We start from the raw sequence: 24,598 nt of genomic DNA on the forward strand, positions 1-24,598 counted from the left end.
TGAGGTTTCTGGCTAGAGCATTGACGGGTTATCTAGCTCATCCATTTTGGCAAACTTACATCAGTCGAAGAAGTTAAATCTCACAACGTCAGATACACCATTTCAAATGTAAAACATTTGAACTTTGGCTACATATAGTTTGCAGACTGGTAGTTGATAAAACTGTTCAGACTGAAACACCATGTCACAAACTTCAGGCGCCACACAGATGTAAGGAGACAGAGTTTATTGGACACATCCAGCACAGGGGAAAAAAAATGGGGAGAACACAGAAATAGAACTGGGGTAAAACGCTCAGAAGTTAAGTGTCCAAAGAACAAACAAAGGCAAAATAGGTTAACACGCAACCAGGTTTTCCAACACGGCAACAATGGAACACAGGAGCAAGGCCCATGGCCAGAGACCAGAGCTCATTCACCAACAAATGGTTCAGAGCTCAGACAAAAACAGAACTAAAGATTGCTATATTTTTGACCTGCCCGGCGTGCAAACAGGCACGTACACACTAAGCTTGCAAACTGTCTGCAAAAGATCTAGCTTTCATAATGGAAGGAAACACCTGGTGGTTAGCTACCTCGACACAACAGCTTGTTGTTACATTTAGAAGAGGAAGTGGTACATTGTCAAAAAGAGCACAGAACATTAGTTCATCAGAGTTGACTTAAGACAGATGCACACTTACAATGAAAATATCATGGCAATAAAGACACAAATTTGTCATTACAATTCCGCCTTTGGCCAATACTTTGCCACATTTAAGTATGTACAGGTGTATCATTTAAGTCAGTGAAAGCAATCCTTCTCAGGTTTTAGCATACATATCATTTACTGATAAACTGAAATGCAATGGCTGCTTTTGTGAGGCATAGACACCTCCAGTTGTCTTTGTATATTTATTCTTCTGATGATAGAGTCTCTGCCAGTCTATTTTACCTTCAATGACATATTGTTTGAGAGTTGTGATAATTGAAAGACTTTCTCCAGACCTGTTGCAGTTTGTCATTTCTGAGACCATATCTACATCCTCATCTTATGGTTTGATGGCCATTATCTCAGGACTGTATCCTAGAATCTCGCAATTCTTCAACCTTTTGTTGTAGGAAAGTCTCTCTTTTCTTTCTGCCTGTTGAGTGTGGACATTAACAGGCAATGCGATGAAAAATACATCTTCTTCAGCTATACATAGACATAAAATCTTATGTTCAAAGAACAACATTGCAAAAACCTAAACCTACCTGATGTATTTAAATCATGAGTTTGCACTTTTCGATACTCTGTTGTGCCGTAGTCTTCCCAGCTTAACTAGATGCATGCTGGGATACCTGTATCGTGATTGACTTGAGTAAAGAGTGTGTTGAAGCAAATGGCTGACAGTCTACTGTGTGATTATTTAGGGAAATACACCACAGTAAAATTGGCGACGAGGATAAAAGTGACTAAAAATAACAAAATATGGCTCTACTGATTGGGACCATAGGGGAATTCGTTCCGAAGATGGAGTCTTGGTCGGTGTATGTTGAACGTTTGGAGCAATTCTTTGAGGCTAACGACATTGGAGCGGAGAAGCATGTTCCTACATCGATAAGTTGCATGGGCCCAACAACCTATGGATTATTAAAGTAGCATAACGGATCAATTGCTAATCGCTAAAGATATGCTAGCGGCTAAAACTAACAAAATCTCTTGAAATGTGCCGACTTTGACATTATGACAAACTAGTTAGTCAACAACTGTCCTAACACAGTCAAACATCAAGCAAGCGCAACACAAGACAAAGCAAGACTGCAAATAAGCTACTTACACTAGTTCGGCAGACAGTAGATTAGATTAGATTAGATTCAACTTTATTGTCATTGCACAGAGTACAAGTACTGAGACAACGAAATGCAGTTTAGCATCCAACCAGAAGTGCAAAATAGCAAAAAAAGTGCAGAGTATGTGCATATGTAAAGTGGAGTAAGTGAATAAATAAATATATGTGTACAGTAAGAAATAGATATGTAATATGAACAGAATTGGGACTAGCAGCAGTTGAGGTAAGAAGTGTAGATATGATACGTATATAAAAAGTGCAGGTGTAAGTATTAGTGGTGGTAATAAGTGAAATGAAATGAATGAGGTAGTAAAGTAATACAATGTTTAAGAAGTATTGTATGGTGTAAGTACGATTAATACAGTTATTACAGTAATAAGTGGGATGTACAGTAGTAAAAAAGACATTCTGGTGCAAATGTTCAGTGGCTGGAGGGGGGTGTGTGGCAGTCAAGCCAGGGTGGAGGGGGGGGAGTACAGTGCAAATGTGTGTGGCAGTCAAGCCAGGGGGGAGGTACAGTCACAGGGGGAGGTGTGTGTGGGGGTGGGGGGGGCTATCGGCGTGGTGCAGAGTTCAGTAGGGTGACAGCCGCAGGGATGAAGCTGTTCCTGAACCTGCTGGTCCGGGAACGGAGGACCCTGTAGCGCCTCCCAGAGGGGAGGAGGGCAAACAGTCTGTGGCTGGGATGTGAGCTGTCCTTGACGATGCTGCACACCCTCCGCAGACATCTCTTGCTCTGGACAGCCTCAATGGTGGGGAGTGAGGAACCTGTGATGCGTTGGGCAGTTTTCACCACCCTCTGCAGTCTTTTTCGGTCGGCAACAGAGCAGCTGCCATACCATACTGAGATGCAGTTTGTAAGGATGCTCTCGATAGTACAGCGGTAGAAATTCTCCAGAATCTGAGGAGACAGATGGGCCTTCTTCAGTCTCCTCAGGAAAAAGAGACGCTGATGTGCTTTCTTGACTAGGGATGAGGTGTTGAGGGTCCAAGAGAGGTCCTCAGAGATGTGGACACCCAGGAACTTGAAGCTGGTGACACGCTCAACCTCCATCCCGTTGATATGGATGGGGATGTGTGTGCCAGCTTTCTTCCTGAAGTCCACAATTAGCTCTTTGGTCAGTAGAAACCGGGCAGCTTCAGGCAAACCTACATTTAGCAGTAATATGCCTACGGACCCTGGTGTGGCAATGGCACGGAGGCGATTCTCCATATTAAAAGTCATTGTAGCGCCCCAATTTTTTTTTAGCGCTGTTATTTTAAGGTAAAACTGCTTATCCTAATCCTAATCCTGAAGTACAATTACTGCATAATGCCACTTTAAGAAATATAGTTCAACCCGACTTGCCGAAGGGAAAGACGTACAAAGATATTGTGGATGTACTGAGTAAGCATTTGGAGCCTACGCCGTTAATTATCGCAGAAAGATTTAGTTTTAATCAAAAGGCTGAGGAGTGAACAAAAGACGTCAGGAAAATTATGGAAAGAATACGAGATATGACACATTTCCAATGTGGACATTAAAGAGCGACAAGGGCTGCAAACAAGCATTCAGAACAAGCTTTAGAGTGGATGGTAAAGAAATTGACATTAATATCGATACTGGGGCTGCCGTGAGTATAATTTCAGAAAAAATATTTCAAGCGACATTCTAAAAAGTACCACTAGAGGCCGCTAGCATCAAGCTAAAGACGTACACAGGGGAAGTAATGCCTGTGCTAGGGCAGTTTGAAGCCACAGTTAACTATAAACAGCAAACAGAACAGCTACCTGTGATTGTAGTGAAAGGTAGTGGTCCAGCATTATGCGGCAGGAACTGGTTAAAGAAGATAACCTTGGATTGGAAAGAAATAAAGCATATAAGTGAGATGCACCAACCAAAATCAATTGAAGAAGTGTTGGAATTACACTCCGAAGTGTATAAGGATGAATTGGGCACTCTGCGTGGCATTACAGCCAAAATTCTTGTAAATCCGGATATCAGCCCGAAGTTTTGCAAGAGCCGTCCACTACCGTTTGCCATGAAGGCAAGAGTGGATGCTGAGCTAGACCGACTGGAGAAGGCCGGCATAATCTCACCCGTTAAACACAGTGAATGGGCGGCGCCGGTGGTGCCTGTGGTAAAAAAGGACAATTCAATTCGGTTGTGTGGCGATTATAAAATAACTGTAAATCAAGCCACCACCAGAGACCTACCCACTACCTCGAATTGAGGAACTAATGTCCACACTGAGCGGTGGGAAATTGTTCTCAAAGCTTGACCTCGCCTCAGGGTACTAACTAGAGGAGGATTCGAAGAAACTACTGACCGTCAACACACACCGGGGTCTATTTGTGTATAATAGACTTGCTTTTGGAGTTAGCTCAGCTCCCGCCATTTTTCAGCGAATTATGGAAAACCTCATGAAAGATCTGGATGTAGTCGTCTGTTTAGATGATTTGTTAATTACAGGAAAAACAGAACAAGATCATTTGCAGAAGCTACAAGCAGTGTTGCAGAGACTCCAGGAGAGTGGCTTGAGAGTCAAGAAAGCCAAATGTGAGTTTGGGAAAAAACAGATTGAATACCTGGGGCATGTCTTGAACAGCCAAGGCACCCACCCATCTCCAGACAAGGTAAAAGCAATCAAGGAGGCACCAGCCCCATCTTGTTATTAAAGAACTGAGAGCTTTTTTGGGGCTAGTTAATTACTACGGGAGATTTGTGCCTAACCAAAGCACAGTGCTAGCTCCTCTCTATATGCTGTTAAAAGACCAGGTGGAATGGGAGTGGAAGAGGCCTGAGCAAGGAGCCTTTGACAAGTGCAAGGAGTTGCTAATCAGTGACAAGGTACTTGTGCACTATGACCCTGATCTACCACTCACCCTAGCTTGCGATTCTTCAGCCTATGGAATAGGTGCTGTCATTCAACATGAGATGAAATCGGGAAAGAAACGTCCAATTGCTTACGCATCAAGGACGCTCGCCCCTGCTGAGAAAAAATAATCTCAGATTGAGAAAGAAGGACTGTCATTGATATTCGGAGTAAAAAAGTTCCATCAATACTTATGGGGAAGGAAATTCAAACTCGTGACAGATCATGAACCCTTGCTGACTCTTTTTGGAGAACACAAGAGTCTACCCACTATGGCTATGGCAGCAGCTCGAATTCAAAGATGGGCGATCATTCTCTCAGCATATGACTACAGTATTGAATACTGTGCTTCAGAGAAACACAGCAATGCGGATGGACTTTCAAGAGTACCTTTGCCTGACACGGGCGACGCAGGCACAACAGCCATATCAGAGAGCATTCACGCGCTGCTGACTGCACACTTAGAGCAGGCGCCTCTGAATGCTGATCAAGTGGCGCGCACATCACGTACGGACAGTGTGCTGTCCAAGGTTCTCAGATATGTTATGACTGGATGGCCTAATGATGTGGACCAAAGTCTGAAAGCCTTCCACACACACAAATGTGAACTGTCAGTTGAGCGTGGATGTGTTCTTTGGGGCACTAGAGTAGTGTTACCTGAAAAACTGAGAAAGACTGTGTTGAAAGAATTGCATTCTGGTCATCAGGGTATTGTTAAGATGAAAGCCCTGGCACGCAAATATGTTTGGTGGCCTAAGATTGATTCAGATGTGGAGCAGATATGCAACGTCTGTGAGTCTTGCCAAACGGATGCCTTGACAGGTACTATTGCATCCATGAGAGTTTCCAGGTCAGAGCTGGAGAAGACTGCATATAGACTTTGCCGGCCCTGTCTTGGGGCACACCTTCATGATAGTGGTGGATGCGTACTCTAAGTGGCTGGAAGTGTTCAGAATGCCCAGCCCCACCTCACAAGCCACCATCACTAGACTAAGGAGACTGTTTGCAGCATACGGTCTTCCTGAGCACGTTGTCACTGACAACGGAACACAATTCACATCAGAGGAATTCAAGAACTTCATGCGTCAGAATGGAATTCTGCACTCAACAAGCGCCCCTGGCCACCCTGCCAGCAATGGCCTCGCTGAAAGGTATGTACAGACATTTAAGAGTGGTATGAAAAAGCTTGGACAGACCACTATGGACATAGAGGACAAGATCTCTGTGTTCACTGATGCAGAATCGCTCTACTCCAAATTGTACCACAGGTCAGTCACCTGCGGATTTATTCTTGAACAGACATATGCGTACTCACTTGGACCTGATTGTTCCAGACACCACGGTTACTGTGCGCAAGAAGCAATATATGCAAAAGTTCTATCGCGATCAGCGTGCAGTAAACAGGTCTTTTACTCTGGATGACCCTGTATATCTACAGAATACAGGCAGGGGAAAAGAAAAGTGGATTCCGGGTGTCATAGCCGAGCAAACTGGACCAGTGTCCTACAGAGTGCAAGGGACAGACAGTGACAGCGCATACAGGAGGCATGGTGATCAATTGAGATCCCGTGTCCCAACCGATGACCTGGATTTGAATACGGACTGTACCACCACTGGCCCTGACACATCAGCCCAGCCCGAGGTGATCCAGGATGACAATCCAGCACAGAATGCCAAGCCCGTGCAAATGGACAATGCAGAGATGCAAGCGGTACCGCAAACTCTTCGCCGCTCAGCTAGAGAAAGGAAGCCACCTGTGCGCTATGAACATTGACTGTTAACTGACTGACATGTGGCTTGACTGTTAATTGTGTTTTTGGGAAACAGGTTAAATATTGGATTGATGGTCAGGGTGACTGTAATAGTCTAACACTGTTCTAGCATAATATCTCTGTTTGTTTAAAAGAAAAAAGAGATCACACAGGGTTAAAAGAATGAAAAAGAGTATATTGGGTTACTTGTCATTGACATCTGTTTCACAGGTATGCATTGGTTATGGGAGTTATGTTTAGTGTAACTGAAGAGTACCTTCATTTAAAAAGGGGGTGATGTATTTAAACCATTAGTTTGCACTTTTGGATACTCTGTTGTGCCGTAGTCTTCTCAGCTTAACTAGATGCATGCTGGGATACCTGTATCGTGATTGACTTGAGTAAAGAGTGTGTTGAAGCAAATGGCTGACAGTCTACTGTGTGATTATTTAGGCAAATACACCACACTACCCCTTTAAACAAATAACATAATCTCTTACTCCCACTATAACTAGAAAGGGATAGAACACTTGCATGTCTTGCATTCTTCAACCTTTTGTTGTAGGAAAGTCTCTCTTTTCTTTCTGCCTGTTGAGAGTGGACATTAACAGAAAATGCGATGAAAAATACATCTTCTTCAGCTATACATAGACATAAAATCTTATGTTCAGAGAACAACATTGCAAAAACCTAAACCTACCCCTTTAAACAAATAACATAATCTCTTACTCCCACTATAACTAGAAAGGTATAGAACACTTGCATGTCTCGCACAAAATTAAGTAATGTATGACAAAGTACAGATTATTTGACGGGTTATCTAGCTCATCCATTTTGGCAAACTTACATCAGTCAAAGAAGTTAAATCTCACAACGTCAGATACACCATTTAAAATGTAAAACATTTGAACTTTGGCTACATATAGTTTGCAGACTGGTAGTTGACAAAACTGTTCAGACTGAAACACCATGTCACAAACTTCAGGCGCCACACAGATGTAAGGAGACAGAGTTTATTGGACACATCCAGCACAGGGGAAATAAATGGGGAGAACACAGAAGTAGAACTAGGGTTCTAAGAAGTTAAGTGTCCAAAGAACAAACAAAGGCAACATAGGTTAACACGCAACCAGGAATTCCAAGGGTTAGGGAATTCCAATTCGGTCTGGCTTTCTGTCAACAACTCCAGAAACAGATTTTCGGCAGGGGAAGTTTCTTTAATGTAACTCAGGCAGGTTCAATCTCAATCAATGGAATTTGAGCCAAAAACTCAGGAGGTCCACAAAAGCAAAACTTAAGATAGAAAAAGCACAAACTTGGAACCACGGGGAAGTTCGTCATAGACCACACGGGCAGAGTCTTCACGTCCAGTATTGATGAGGCCAGACACAGACTGGAGAATGGGGAAGGGTTTTGTAGGAGAGACAACGAACAGGTGAGGGGAGCTAATAGAATCAGAATCAGAATCAGAATCAGAAAGGTTTTTACTGCCAAGTAGGTTTTCACCTACGAGGAATTTTTTGTGGTACGTTGGTGCAAACAATAAACATACACAATAAACAATACACGTATTAAGTTACAGCAGGAGTGTGCAAAAAAGTGATTAGAGTCCGTGTTGGGGGGCGGGGGTCCCGGGCCTTGTTGATGAGGCCAACCGCAGACGGGAAGAAGCTGCTCAGGTGGCGTGAGGTTTTGGACCTGATGGACCGCAGCCTTCTGCCGGAGGGGAGTGGCACAAGGAGTTTGTGTCCAGGGTGGGAGGGATCAGCCATAATCTTCCCTGCACGCCTCAGGGTCCTGGATGCATACAAATCCTGGAGAGATGGCAAATTGCAGCCAATCACCTTCTCCGCAGAACGAATGACACGCTGCAGTCTGCTTTTGTCTTTGGCAATGGCAGCAGCGTACCAGATGGTGATGGAGGAGGTGAGGATGGACTCAATGATGGAGGTGTAAAAGTTCACCATCATTGCCTTTGGCAGGTTGAATTTCTTCAGCTGCCGCAGGAAGTACATCCTCTGATGTGCCTTTTTGGTGAGGGAGATGATGTTTAGCTCCCACTTGAGGTCCTGGGAGATGATGGTGCCCAGGAAGCGGATGGACTCCACACTGTCAACTGGGGCGTCACTCAGGGTTATGGGGTTGGGAGGGGCTGGGTTCTTCCTGAAATCGACAACCATCTCCACTGTTTTCAGCGCGTTGAGCTCCAGATTGTTCTGTCCACACCAGGTCACCAGATGGTCAATCTCCCACCTGTAGGCAGACTCATCACCACCAGAGATGAGCCCAATGAGGGTTGTGTCGTCCGCGAACTTGAGGAGCTTGACGGACTGGTGACTGGAGGTGCAGCTGTTGGTGTACAGGGAGAAGAGAAGAGGGGAAAGAACGCAGCCTTGAGGGGAACCGGTGCTGATGGTCCGGGGGTCAGAGACATGTTTTCCCAGCCGCACGTGCTGCCTCCGGTCAGACAGGAAGTCTGTGATCCACCTGCAGATGGAGTCAGGCACACTCAGCCGGAGAAGCTTGTCCTGTAGCAGAGCCGGGATGATAGTATTGAAGGCAGAGCTGAAGTCCACAAACAGGATCCTGGCATAGGTTCCTGAGGTGTCCAGGTGCTGGAGGATGGAGTGAAGGGCCATGTTTACTGCATCGTCTACAGACCTGTTAGCTCTGTAGGCAAACTGGAGGGGATCCAGTAGAGGGTCAGTGATGGCTTTGAGATGCCGCAACACAAGCCGCTCAAATGACTTCATCACAACAGAGGTCAGAGCAACGGGTCTGTAGTCATTAAGTCCACTGATCTTTGTTTTTTTGGGGATGGGGATGATGGTTGAGGTTTTGAAACAGGCTGGTACGTGGCATGACTTCAGTGAGGAGTTAAAAATGTCTGTAAACACCGGTGACAGCTGTTCAGCACAGTGCTTTAGGATGGATGGAGAGACAGAGTCTGGCCCGGTTGCTTTGCGAGGGTTCTGTCTCCTAAAGTCTGAAGACGTCCCTCTCCATAATGGATAGAGTCGTCACTGTGGTGGGGGAGAAGGGGGGGTGCTCTGAGGTGGGCAGCTGTGGAGAGGCGTAGGCCTCTGCTGTGGTGGGGAAGGTGAAGCTGATGGGCTGGAGCTGGTGGGTGGTGTCACAGGGGATGGTATCAGGACTGTCCCATTGTCTTTCGAAGCGGCAGTAAAACTCGTTCAAGTCATTAGCCAGGCGTGGGTCGTTAGTGGAGTGGGGGGCTCTAGGCTTAAAGTTTGTTATCTGCCTAAGCCCTTTCCAGACAGAAGCAGAGTCGTTGGCTGAGAACTGGTGTTGGAGTTTCTCAGAGTAAAGACGTTTAGCATCTCGTACCTCCTTGCTAAACATGTATTTTGTCTCAATAAACCTGTCTCTGTCCCCACTCCTGAATGCCTCTTCCTTCTCCAACCTTAACTTTCTGAGTTTAGCTGTGAACCAGGGTTTGTCGTTGTTATAACTCACCCTGGTGCGTGATGGTAAACAGCTGTCCTCACAGAAGCTGATATATGATGTCACAGCTTCTGTGTACTCATCCAGACTGTTGGTAGCGGTCCTGTAGACATCCCAATCATTACAGTCCAAGCACGCCTGAAGATCCTCCACAGCTTCACTGGTCCACTGCTTAGATGTCCTCACAACAGGTTTGCAGAGTTTTAATTTCTGCCTGTATGCAGGGATCAAATAGACCATGACGTGGTCAGAGTGTCCCAGTGCAGCCCGGGGGACGGCATGATAGGCACTGCTAACTGTGGTGTAGCAGTGTTCCAGAATGTTCTCCTCTCTGGTCGGGCATTTAATATATTGTCTGTATTTGGGGAGTTCGCGGGTGAGATTTCCTTTGTTAAAGTCGCCGAGGACAATAACTAAGGAGTCCAGGTTAGTCCTCTCCACACACAGTATCTGGTCGGCGAGCATGCGCTGTGCAACCTGCACGTTGGCTTGCGGTGGAATGTAAACACCGACCAGAATGAATGAAACGAACTCACGGGGGGAGTAGAAGGGTTTACAGTTGATAAAAAAAGATTCCAGATCAGGAGAACAGTACTCTTGAATCACTGTCACATCCTTGCACCAGCCACTGTTAGTGTAGAAACAGATTCCTCCATCTTTCGTCTTGCCGGAAAGTTCTGTGTGGCTGTCCGCTCCGAAGAGTTGGAAGCCTGCCAGCTGCAGCGCAGAGTCCGGTATTAATCCACACAGCCACGTCTCCGTGAAGCACAAAACGGAAGAAAGAGAAAAGTCCCTGCTAGACCTGATGAGAAGGCACAGTTCATCCATTTTGTTGCTAAGTGAGCGGACGTTGGAGAGGAGTATACTCAGTAGAGGCGACCGAATGCCTCTCCTCCTAAAGCGCACCAGGGCTCCAGCGCGTTTACCTCTCCGTCTCACTGTGTGTCCAAGGCCTTTGATTTGTATATCTGATAAATCCACGGAAGAGGCGAGTAAGTTGGGACATAAAACAGATGGTGTTGAGTCCCTGATATTTAGTAGCTCTTCTCTCGTGAAAATAATCCGCGATATTATTATTATCGCCATAGCAACACAATAACAAAATAAGAAAATAAGGAAAAAAATCCAAGTTGAGTCGTAATAAACAGAATTAAAGACTCAAAACAATACAATGGCTGACAATACAACTAAATAATCCGAGTTGATTCGCAAAAAAACAGAATTAAATATTAATTAGAGACTAAAAACAAACATAGAAGTGTGCGTTAATATTGGCTGCCGGTCTCCTGTAAGTAAGCAAGTAGGTTTAGCTCGTTAGCGATTAGCAATTTTTTCCGTTGTGCGACAATATTAGGCGACTAAAAAGTAGCTGATGGCTTTCGAACGACTCTTGAGACAATCTGACTGATAGCCAAAAAGTGTCTGGGTTACGTAGTGTCCGTTTAGGCACAATATTAAGCGACTAAGGACTGTGTGTGTGTAGTTATGTACTGCTTTGCTAGTTAAATTGTACCTAGATTACTTGGATTACTCTGAATTTGCACTATCTTGGCAATTACCCTGTTTGCCAAGTTAGTTTCACTCACTGGCTGGTTTGTCAAGCCACACCTCCAACAATCAGCCACTTTTGTGTAATCAAGATCTGGGAGGGCCTGTTTCACTGGACAGCAGGTATATAAGAGCTTACTACAGTCTTAATTACTTCAGAGAAAGCTAGAGGGCTTTAAGGACTGTGTGTGTGTAGTTATGTACTGCTTTGCTAGTTAAATTGTACCTAGATTACTTGGATTACTGTGAATTTGCACTATCTTGGCAATTACCCTGTTTGCCAAGTTAGTTTCACTCACTGGCTGGTTTGTCAAGCCACACCTCCAACAATCAGCCACTTTTGTGTAATCAAGATCTGGGAGGGCCTGTTTCACTGGACAGCAGGTATATAAAAGCTTACTACAGTCTTAATTACTTCAGAGAAAGCTAGAGGGCTTTAAGGACTGTGTGTGTGTAGTTATGTACTGCTTTGCTAGTTAAATTGTACCTAGATTACTTGGATTACTCTGAATTTGCACTATCTTGGCAATTACCCTGTTTGCCAAGTTAGTTTCACTCACTGGCTGGTTTGTCAAGCCACACCTCCAACAATCAGCCACTTTTGTGTAATCAAGATCTGGGAGGGCCTTCAGCCAGGTGCAATCAGTGAGCATGCTACTTCCATAGGGCTGCTGCGGAAGTGTCAGCCCTCGTGCTCAGCCCTTTTCGTGTGAAGACCTTTTTGGGTAAAGACGTACAAGTCTACCTGTACAAGTCCACCGAAACAAGGTTCACAAACAAGGTAAACTTTTTCATTTTGACTCTGCCATAGCCATGTGTCACAGTAGCATCTCTGTTGTCACTGGTTGTCAAAAAAGATCACAGCGCAGCAGACGGCAGCGCAACCTGGGTAACCTCCGCTCACTTCAACAAACCTCATCTACTGTAACCTCTTTCTCTGTTGGCCTGTGGAACTGTCAGTCTGCAGTCAAGAAAGCTGATTTCATCTCAGGTTATGCCAACCACCTCTCCCTAGGGCTCTTAGCTCTCACGGAGACATGGATCACACCTGAAGACAATGCTACCCCGGCAGCACTCTCCACCAACTATGCCTTCTCCCATACTCCCCGGCCATCTGGTCGTGGAGGTGGGACGGGGCTGCTGATTTCAGACAACTGGAAATTCACTCCACTGCTGCCTTCAAACAGGTATGCCTCCTTTGAATATCATGCAATTATGGTAACTGCTCCTGTTAAAACTTATGTGATTGTTATCTACCGTCCACCAGGACAGCAGGGTGATTTCGTCCATGAGCTGGACACCCTGCTGTCATCCATCCCTGAGCAGGAGTGTCCAACACTCATCCTTGGCGACATGAACATCCACCTAGACAATCCCAACTCAGCTGACTTTCGAACCCTGGTTCACTCGTTCGACCTACAACAGGTCCCCACTCCTCCAACTCACAAAGCAGGAAAAGAGCTTGACCTCATCCTTGCTCGGAACTGCACCACGGACAACCTAACGGTAACCCCTCTGCATTGCTCGGACCACTTCTTCATTCGCTTCGATGTTCGGCTCTGTCCCCCCTCCGATGGTCTCGTTCCGGCGCAACCTCCGCAACCTCTCTCCCACCCACTTTTCCTCTCTGGTTTCTTCTGCTCTTCCACCTTTATCCACTTTCTCCTCACTAGGTGTCAATGATGCCACCGAAGCTCTCTGCTCCACTCTGAGCTCATGCTTGGACAGCTTGTGTCCACTTTCCACCAGACCTGCTCGATCTACCCAGTCTCATTCGTGGCTGAGTGATACCCTCCGAACGCAGCGCTCCAATCTCAGAGCGGCTGAGAGAAAGTGGCACAAATCTGCCGCGCTGGACGATCTTGCAAGCTACCAGACACTGCTGGCCTCCTTCTCATCCAGCATCACTGCTGCTAAGAAGACTTTTTTCAATGACAAAATCAACGGTGCAACTGACGCTCGGAAACTATTCTCCACCTTCAAAACTCTGCTCTACCCTCCTCCTCCCCCCCCAGCTACTAACCTCACTGCTGATAACTTTGCTTCCTTTTTCACAGAGAAAGTGGCAGCCATCGGGCAACAGTTCGACCAACTGTCCCCCTCCCCTAAGGGCGCAACCGTCAATAGCTCATCTTTTCCTTCTTTCATCCCTCTCAGCGAGAGTGAGGTCTCCAAAATCCTAACAGGTAGCCGTCCAACTACATGCCCGCTGGACCCCATCCCATCCAACATCCTTCAAGCCATATCGCCTGCCGTCTTACCGGCAATAACACAGGTGATTAATGCTTCATTTAATTCTGGAACATTTCCTTCTCTTTTCAAAGTGGCTCGGGTAACGCCGCTGCTCAAGAAGCCGTCTCTCGATCCCACTCAGGTGGAAAACTATCGACCGGTCTCACTTCTCACGCTCCTATCTAAAACCATTGAGAGGGCAGCTTCCAAACAGGTCACCGAGTTCCTGTCAAAGAACAATCTCCTCGATCCGAACCAGTCTGGCTTCAAAAGCGGTCACTCCACCGAAACAGCCCTGTTGTCTGTAATGGAGGCCTTAAAAACAGCTAGAGCAGCAGCTCAATCCTCGGCTCTCGTCCTGCTTGACTTATCAGCTGCGTTTGATACAGTCAACCACCGCATCCTTCTGTCCATACTGTCAAGTATGGGCATTTCTGGCAATGCGCACTCCTGGTTTGAATCCTACCTCACTGGGCGCTCGTTCAACGTGTCATGGCAAGGTCAGCTGTCTGTACCTCACCGCCTCACCACTGGGGTGCCCCAAGGCTCGGTGATGGGACCACTTCTCTTTGCCATTTACACCACCTCGTTGGGCCCTATCATCCGCTCGCATGGTTTTTCCTACCACTGTTATGCCGATGATACTCAACTGTTTCTGTCTTTCCCTCCTGAGGACACCACGGTCTCGACGCGGATTTCGGACTGTCTCGCTGATATATCCACATGGATGAAAAATCACCACCTTCAGCTGAACCTGGCCAAAACGGAACTGATGGTCTTCCCAGCCAAACAGGTCATCCACCACAACATCAAGATCAATACTGACTCTTTATCTCTTGCTCCATCCAAAACAGCAAGAAACCTCGGGGTCATTATTGATGACCAACTGACCTTCACGGCCCACATCGCCTCTGTCTCCAGGTCGTGCCGCTTTGCGCTATACAACATCCGCAAAATCAGGCCGTACCTAACCCAGTATGCCACCCAGCTGCTGGTGCAAACCTTGGTGAGCTCCCGCCTTGACTACTGCAACGCCCTCCTAACGGGCCTGCCGGCTTGCGTGGTGAAACCACTACAGATGATCCAGAACGCGGCGGCGCGTCTGGTGTTCAACCAACCGAAAAGGGCACACGTCACCCCGCTACTCATCGAGCTCCACTGGCTGCCAGTAGCTGCTCGCATTAAGTTCAAGTCACTTATGCTTGCCTACAGAGTGCTTACTGGTTCTGCTCCCACCTACCTAAATGCTCTTGTAAGGGCAAATGTTACACCCAGGACGCTGCGCTCGTCTAGTGAGCGTCGTTTGGCACTGCCGTCCGTGCAAGCACGGCAATCCAGACTATTTTCATTTGTAGTTCCACGTTGGTGGAACGAACTGCCTAGTACTACCAGAGCAGGGGCGTCCCTCTCTACCTTCAAGAAGCTTTTGAAGACCCAACTCTTCAGAGAGCACCTCCCCTCCTAACTGGCACCTGACTAGCGCTTAACTTGCACTTCAGCAGTTACATTCCTGCACTTCTTTTTCCTCTTTTCTAGGTTGTTGTTTTTCTAATTCTCATGTAAAGTAGTATTTATTGTTACACCATGCTTTTTTATTGCTCTTAGCTTGACTGTTCTCTCCCTTGTACGTCGCTTTGGACAAAAGCGTCTGCTAAATGACTAAATGTAAATGTAAATGTAAATGACTAAAAAGTAGCTGATGGCTTTCGAACGACTCTGGAGACTCTCTGACTGATAACCAAAAGGCGTCCGGGTTACGTAATGCTAGCGTTGGTATAGCAACTGTCACTCAAGAGTCGTTCGAAAGCCATTATGACGTCGCCCGGACCCCTTTTGGCGCCCAAACACCTTTTGCCATGACAGGACCACTCAAAGAACGTATTATAATAGGTTTTACACATGAGGAATGAATGTAGCTGCCATTACAACAGTACTGGGTGCATGCCTTCCTTGTGCCAGACTGACATGGACCCTAGTTAGTAGATACTGAGCCCTATTTTCAGAAAATGGTTTTAAGTAATCTGCAACGGGCCCCATATCTCAGGGACAGTCAGCTTGATCAAAGGTCTCAAACCCATTCTAATAGTACTGCGATCCTTATTATCTCAATGAGCTCTTATCTACAGCACATGGTGTGTTTTTATTGGGGTTGAACTGGGTAGCCCCAGGTTTATGGGTGGGTGGCTTGACAAGCCTTTACAGGAAAGTGGGAGAGGCAGCTCTGCTTTCACATGCTGGGGAGATATTAAAAAGTTAAACTGCTTAAGCAATGTCTATGAAGTTATGGAAATAAATAATAATGTTCATATTTCACAGCTTTTTAGTGTTGTAGCCAGGTGCTGCTGTTGTTCAGCTTGTCATGTTTTCTTATGTTCTTACTGAGGCAGACCTGATGGAACTATTCTGAGTAGGCATTAAGCTTTATAACCAGCCTCCTTTAAAGAAAAACTAATACAAATGTTCCCATAGACTTACATTGGGCCATTGTGACATCATAATAGGGTCATTAAACTGGCTTGCACCTGTGCTTCACTGACACCTGCGCCAAGGTTCCAAGGCACCTTCTTTGTCCCTCTCAGTTCAACTGTATAACTAGGAATATAAGAGACACCTTCCATACTCCATATTTTTTTCTCTTCATCTTTCTCTCTATCCCTCACAGTCTACTTTTTCATTGAGAAAAAATTGAACAAAATCTGCTAATTTTATTATTATGACTATGAGGAATAATAATACACAAAAAGCATGTTATGTGGTCATGTGCACTACTATGTCCTTTTTCGATAGTTGCAAGAACAATACAATTGTCTCCTTAGAGGTGGTAATAGGGGAGGGGAAACAATCAGGAACATGGCAGAAAAAAATGGTCAGACCAGGTGAGGTCATTGCTGATATTCACCCCCAGGAACCTGAAGCAGCTGAACTTTTCCACTTCAGATCCGTTGATGTGTAGGGGTGCATGCTCCACTTCCTGCCGCCTCCTAAAGTCCACAATCATCTCCTTAGTCTTGCTGATGTTAAGAGTGAGGTTATTATCCTGACACCATGTTGTTAGGGTATCAGCCTCCCCTCTGTATGCTGACTCGTCCCTCTCAGTGATGAGGCCCACAATGGTTGTGTCATTAGCAAACTTAACGATGAGATTGGAACGGTGCGTTGCCGCACGTCATGTGTGAACATCATGTGTGAACAAGGAGAACAGGAGGGGGTCTGTGTTGGTGATCACTGTGGCTGAGGTACGGTCACCACCTCACCACCTGTGGCCTCCCCGTCAGGAAGACGAAGATCCACTTGCACAGGGAGATGTTAAGTCCCAGGTCCACGAGCTTGGAGACGAGTCTGGAGGGGATGATGGTGCTGAATGCTGAACTGTAGTCAATAAACAGCATCCTCACATACGTATTCCCTTTGTCCAGGTGGGAGAGTGCGGTGTGTACAGTCAGGGAGATGGCATAGTCTGAAGACCTGTTGGACCGGTATGGAAACTGATATTTAATGACAAACCGAAGTAACGACACCCATTAAAGCTGTTTTGATTGAATACTAGTGGTGATTGTAGCATTTGACCCACGATCACTTTATTTATTCCAGGAAAAAGAGTCGGTTCTCGTGACAGTCGATGTTATCTGCCAGTAGGTAACATAGTTAGCTACTAGCTATCTTTAAGCTTGCTGCTAGTATTAAGTGTTGAGCAATACACAGTAAACAACAATAATTTCAGTCACAAAGTTCATTTGATTGAATTGGTTCATCATTCTTACAGTTAGAACTTGCAATTGCGAACGTGACTTGTCCTCTCACGCTATTAAATTGTATTGTTTAGCTGCTAGCTAGTCTACTACTGATCTAAGATTCTAGAGCTCCGCTGACTGCCTCAGAAGATTCCTGCGCTAGCAAGAAGCCTTTGCCTGCTACCTGTTGTAGCTAGCAGTGTTAAAAGCAGTGAAAACACCCGGACCATGGAATAAATTACATTAAAACATTGAAGTCAAATTTGAAAACTCAGCAGCAAGAGCTAGCGTCAACAGTTAGCAAGCAAAGGCTTCTTGCTAGCGCAGGAATCTAAAGCTAGCTAGTAGCTAGATATGTTACCTACTGGCATAACAGCGACTGTCACGAGAACTGACTCTTTTTCCAGGAATAAATAAAGTGATCGTGGGTCAAATGCTACAATCACCACTAGTATTTATTCAAAACGTGTTTAATGGGTACCGTTACTTCGATTCGTCGTTAAATATCAGTCTTCACCATACAAAGACATATGTAGCTACTTAACGGAGTTTGGTAAACGGTTGTCGTGAATATGATTCTTCTGCTGTCAAATCAAGACCAATCAGAAAAGAGCCCGTCCTCTTTTGGGTCCCGCCCACACACTCCTAAAACCGCCCACACACTGCCAAAAGTCATACTTTCGAGCGAGCAGATGACATTTTCGCGAGAGCGTATGATAAATTTGAGCGAGCAGACCAAGTTTTCGCTAGAGAGTATGTCAGTCTCTGCGCTCGCAGTTGTTGAATTTCCTCTCGCGGCTGCTAAAATTGAGTGCGCAGAAGAAATTCACGCTTGCGAAAACCTGAAATTCACTCGAATAGACGTTTCCTCGCATGTGTGAGTTTTGGCACTAAACTGACGCCATAAAAGTTGCATCCAGGACCCTTCATAAGCAAACATGATGTGGCTCCACATTAAATTATCCCACTTTTTCATTATCCACGTGTCTCAAATGTTGTATGATGTAACATAGCTTAACAGGACACATGATATGTCCAGTAACAACATAAAGAAGGGGTAACATAAGTCAAAACCAACAATATTTATTGACTGATCTTGAAAGTATTGGCTTACAAAAGCAAAATAAGTCATCACATAAAAAATTATTCAGTGTTAGTACAAGAAGCGAACTGTGAAACACACTGTGAAACCTATGAAAAGTGACAGTGATATATGAACTACAGACCGCGTTAGCCACTTCACGACCGCGAGTTTCTTTCGTTCCAATTCTTGGATGTAGGATTTCCCTCCCTTTGTAGAAACCTGTTGAATGGATACATTTGGTCTACGAAGTCCTAATTGTTTTGTTGTCAATGTATCTTCATTAGTATGCCGACTAAAAAGGCGTTTCTGTCACAGAGCGAATCGAGTTATTGCACTCAACAGAAGCCATCTTGACAGAATATGCCTGTCGCTACACGATGATAGTCCTCTACCCGATGGTAGTCCGCATGCGCACAAGAATAACAATGTATAAAACCTATTCAGGGATCAAATTAAACGTTTGTAGGTTACACCATAATCAGAGCTGGATACATTTTGTGCCTGCAGAAGTAATTTTGTCTTTTCAATTGTATTACCATTGAGAAATTAAGTAGGAAAAAAGTCACTGAAAATCTCTCTTCACTGATGTTTACTGTTAACTGATATCCACTGTTAACTAATATCTCCAAAATGGAACAGATGATGTTCATTCTCAAATGTCACACAATAGTACACTTTCATTCATATTCCCAATGTACTGCAAGAGCCCGTTAAGGGTGTAAAAAAAGAGATGAGAAAAAAATGACACCTGTGTCATCTGACATTTTTATTTATCTTCTTTCAAAAGCAAAAGGCAATCGACCCATACAGTAGCTGTGCCAAACATTACAGACACACATTATAAGCTTGCAAGGCAAATCTTGAGAGCAAATATGTATGTAAGAAAGTAAGAAAAACTCAAGAGAAATGATCGAGAGTTTTTCTTATTTGCATTAGGAAGTTTGTAGTTTTTGCTGATTCTTTTGCAGAGTCGTGATGAGACCTTTCACACGTATTTGAAGTTCCCCTAAAATAGCCCTTTATTATGGAGACACAACCCAACCCATTTTTGCTGCTGTGCTCATGGTCAGGGAAAGTGAAATCAGCTTACTATTCTTCATTGATTGAAAATAATAAAAACAACGCAAGGTTTTCTCTTTAACACCATTTCCAGACTAACAGAAAAACACAACACAATGTAGCAGTAATGATTTCATGACCTTTTTCAAAAAAAACATTTTAACAATAAGAGAAAAAATTTGAAGTTTCCTCCCCCTCCATCCCATCCAGGATGCACTATGGGTACCTTTGTAACAACCCCACAACCTGGTGCATTATGGGTACCTCTGCAACACCCCCACTACCTGCTGTACTCCTAGAATCCATCACACCCATTGACCTCCGTGAACCCAATTCCCTGATCTCCTCATCTACATATATCATCAAGGTGTCTACTAGACCCTATCCACACGCTTATTAAGTGAGACACTACTTAAGGTAATGAACAATTCACTCATTTCAGGATATGCTCCACAATCATTCAAAACAGCAACGATCAAACATCTCTATAAAAACAAGCAATCTATCTTGCAATTTCACAATCAGAAGTCAAATGGCTGAATGTTTATATCTGAAGTTTTATTGCAGTCATTAAGCCACAACAGAAGATGGTCCATCGATGGCCAATTAAAACTCCGTCCTCTAACTTTTATTCAATCAGAACTCGTTGCAGGTTTGGCACCACTCCCATTTCCTGGGATACTCGTGGCAAAGTCAATTAATCTGGTTTACAACCTGGTTGTCTGCCTCTCAGCTTGTTTGGTATTATTTGTTAGCCATTTTGAGTGAGGCTATTCATACTCCCATAAGTTATTCCATGTTCACCAGATACAAAAATATTACTACACAATGTAAATAACTGCCACCATCAGCATAGTTTCTGTTCCATTACTCTACTTACCCTTGTAATAGTACCTTACGAGCACACTGTATACCCACCAAGCTGGCTACAATACTTGAATGCTCTGTCCCCACCTTTTCAACTACTAATTTTGTATGTATGTATGATGTATGTACTATATTATGTATGTATGTTTGTATGTATTGCATACATTTACCACGGCTATGCGGTGTACATTTACCTCATGTACATCTACCACATCATGATACATGTATGATTTCTTCTGTTATGTTCCTGACTGTTTCCCCTCCCCTTCTTTTCCTCCCCTTTGCTGTAATACATGCAAACACTGGTTAGAAGAAATAGTAAAGCAATACACCAGCAACAAAAATGATAAAAATTGACATCTGGATGACAGGAAAGTGCTCTGCCTCATTTGACGCAAGTTTTGCTTTAATTTGTTTTAGTTTATTCTGGTTCTTCTCCATATCCCACATTAGGCTCTTTATGCCTTCTGTGTTCAGCAGGTCATCTCCAGTGATCTGACCCAGTAGTGTTGTCATGTCCACCATCACCTTCATCACAGGCGCCAGCAGGATCAGGTGTCGGGTCTGCACCTCTGCCACCCTCCCCTTTCCATACAGCAGCCCCACCTGATGGACAGCTGTCCTCATTTTAGCCTGAACATCAGCAACAACCTTCCGCTTCACAGACACACTCCGCAGTTTGGCCTCCATCTCACGAATCTTATTGTCAGTCTCTTTAATGTCGTGCTCAGCTTTATGGATCAAGGACCTGGACTCAGACACTTTGCCAGAGTATAATTTCACATTAGATTTACAGTTCTCTATCTCCCTCCTAGCGGTGGCTGCTGCTTCAGAGGCTTCTCTCATGTCCATTTGAGCACCCATAGCCGCCAATGAGCCTGAAAATCAGTAAAGTGCATTTAAATCAGTACTAAGAGCAAATATTGCCTTTTGTATTTACATTTTATAGATTATTTACTCACCAAAAATCCAGCCCACAACTGGGATTAATGCAACACCAATCGCAAAATTCCTCTCCCTCCGTGCCTCTTGTCTCCTCTCCCTTTCCCTATGCAGGGTGTCTTCTGCTGACTCCAGGTTTCTCTTCTCTGTCCTTAGAGCTTCACTGTAACTCTCTAAAGAGGATCTGTGTGACTCCAGCTGTGCTTTAAATGTTCCTAACTCACCCTCTCTCTGCCTTCTCTGATTCTCTAAATTACCCTGATCTGCAGTGAGTCTCTCAGTCTCCCCATCCAGGCGTAGAAGCTCTTTTCCGGCTACCAGCTCTGACCTTTCCATCTGCTGCTTCATGTTTTCAATCTCTTGTCTGATATCATGAAAGGTCTGGCATCCAGGAAGGACAATGTCTGCATTGACACTGAGGAGCATGTCCGAGACAATGTTGAAGGAATGGAGCCCACTCTTCAGGGGTCCAATCACAGCCTGGGCCAGTTTCCTCAACTCTAACACATCTCTTGATCTGTGAGTGCGGAGAGAAAAGGGTTAAGGTCAACTAGAAACTGAACAGGCAGACCTCAGATGTTGCTACATTATAGTGGCATATTTCCAAACAGGTAAGCTAGTCACATCCTTTCAGTCTTTTACAACTAACTTTAACAAACCTGAAGGACACAAGACTGATCAGTTCCAAACATCACTTACATTCACAATTTGTATTATTTTTTCAGTTCCCTGTGGGTACAGAGAGGAACTAGCCCCTAAACTCTCATTCTTTCACAGTTCAAAGTAAGGTCAATGCCAATGTCATATAGGATGGTGGATTAGTTGAAGAAATAAATATCCTGCCAAATCTTTCCCCCAACAACGTACAGTACAATGTTTCCCCCTAACTGTACCACCTTTGTATGAATGTCTTTAACATCTAATGTTTTTATCAGTATCTATACGTAAAGGTGTAGTCCATGAATCCAATCCAATCCAATAGAATCATATACAGATCTGCCAACATTGGGTTCGGTGTCAGATCATGTAAGTGCGCACATAACACAATACACATTATATATTTTGAAAAGACACCTGATTTATTTTAAGAACAGAAATTGCTCTAACTGAGAATGGAGGTAACTCTTGGAGGTAATGTAATCATTATGAATAGAGAAATTTATGTTGGCCAGTCTCTAGCTCTTATAAATAAATGATTTATAAGAAAGACCTTATTTATCTGAGGCATACAGAGAACTGTTGTAAATATGGTATTCCCCCAGTGATTTTTCTGTTGTCCTGTCCAAGATTTTGTGGTCTTCATTTTATTAGTTACTATGCTGTTGCATGTTTGAACCAATAGACGGCATTCTGAGCTAATAAATAATGCAGTTCTGAACCACTTTAGTAGGCCTAATGAAAGAAAAAAAAGACTGTGATAACTGTTATCTGTGATAGGATACTTTTATAAGTGATAACTGTGACAACAAATTCGTGGCCTAATAAAAACTTTATTTGCGCAAGTGAGCAATACGCAGCAGGCCTATTACATTTCCTCTGGGATGTTATTTCACTCTAGGCTACTTAGGACCTTCTCAAACAATGGTCATGTTGTATTTTTTCCCTTTTTAATTTACATATTTAACACGACCTCATTGACCTACCATTACAGTGTCAAGTGTTATAGGCTGAACATGTGCGCGGGGGGAGGGGGCGTGGCGGCGGCTACAAACATGGGGAAAAAAACGGGGGGGGGGGGGGGGTACGTAGCTGGAGATTGAATGTCTGAAGGGGTACGGGACTGTAAAATGTTTGGTACCACTACCTTACGCCACTGACTAGGGCCCGTCATAATAGCCTGCCCTGCACCTGGGCCCGTCGTAACTATGTTACGCCACTGGGTAGGCCTATGAATATGCATCATACTGTGTTCGTTACCTATTTCCCCTTGGTGACTGATGTCAATATTGACATTGCACACTGTGCAGAAAGCATGGTGGGGAGGTCTGGAAGAACGGAGGCATGGCCATCTCTCCCGGTAACTATCAATGAATTTTTGAGGTGCATGCGATCTTTTTTTTTTATCCGGTGGTTCTGCCATGGTAGCCTACTACAAGAGTTTGTCTGAAATTAGTTATATTAAAACACCAAGAAAATGTAACGTTAAACCATTTGTAACACAGCCAAGACACTTAAATCTATTTGCCATTTTAAATCGACGGCGAACATGAAGACCGCATGGTTAACATTGTTGGGCTAAAATTCAATTAATTTAACGTCTTATCTCTGCATTACTCGTCAGTTTACCTTTCAGTGATGTTTAACTTGGCTTAATGTCCTCACTTAAAGTATTGGCCAGATGTGGGCGAGAAGGGAGAGTTGAAAAATCGCTAACTGAGACCTAAACAGCAGTTGATTCTACTGACTGCAGAGTAACCTAGTACTCTCTGATTTCGAGGGTCATAAAGAGGATAGTAACGATAGTAACGGCAGGGGTCTGTGATTGGTCAAACTCCTTTTCTGCTTCCTGCTCCGCTGCAGCTGCCCATGTACTCCATGGCGACTCGGCACAGACAGACTTTGAAGGTTGAACTCGCGGAAAACCGGCAATGCATTATTGAGCGTTATGCTTACTTTTAGAGCATCAACTCGTACCCGCGTACTTTGATGTCAAAATGCGTAACAGGTGTAGCAGCCAAATGGGTTGCTCACTCAATGTGTAATGTCCCTGTTGTACACTGGGTGTTGCTGTTCATTGTACAGGTGTTTTTAGGCATATAAGTAGAAAGCCTACTGTTGTGGTCAGGTGTTGACCCCGGAAGGGCAAATGGTTTTGACCGCTATACCGCGAAGGTTTGAGCGAGTAACATGTCATTGCTCTGCGTTTTAATGGACAATAAATGGAGAACTGTTTAACGAACGCAAGACGTGTATGGACTTTATCTCGCCGACGGTAATCATCTTTAAATGATCTAAGCGCGTCAACCAGGATATTCCTGGGGTACAACAATCCAGTAGCTCAGTAGTGAACTGTGCTCCCACACAGTCAAAACCTGCCGCTAATTGGAAGTTTCTGCGGAATTCGACGGAGTCCTCGAGCTGTTTGGAAATTACGAGAGCTGCTTGGAGACCGAGGAATTGAATGGTCGAAGCTGGAGCTGAGGATGTTTGTTGACCTACTTCTTGGTCTATGCTACTACGTACAAGGTAACCCAGGTGTAGCGCTACATTGTTTCATGGCCATTTAATTTGTGTGCACACATACCGGGAAATCC

This window comes from Clupea harengus, unplaced genomic scaffold (assembly GCF_900700415.2).
Source record: "Clupea harengus unplaced genomic scaffold, Ch_v2.0.2, whole genome shotgun sequence".
NCBI lineage: Eukaryota > Metazoa > Chordata > Actinopteri > Clupeiformes > Clupeidae > Clupea > Clupea harengus.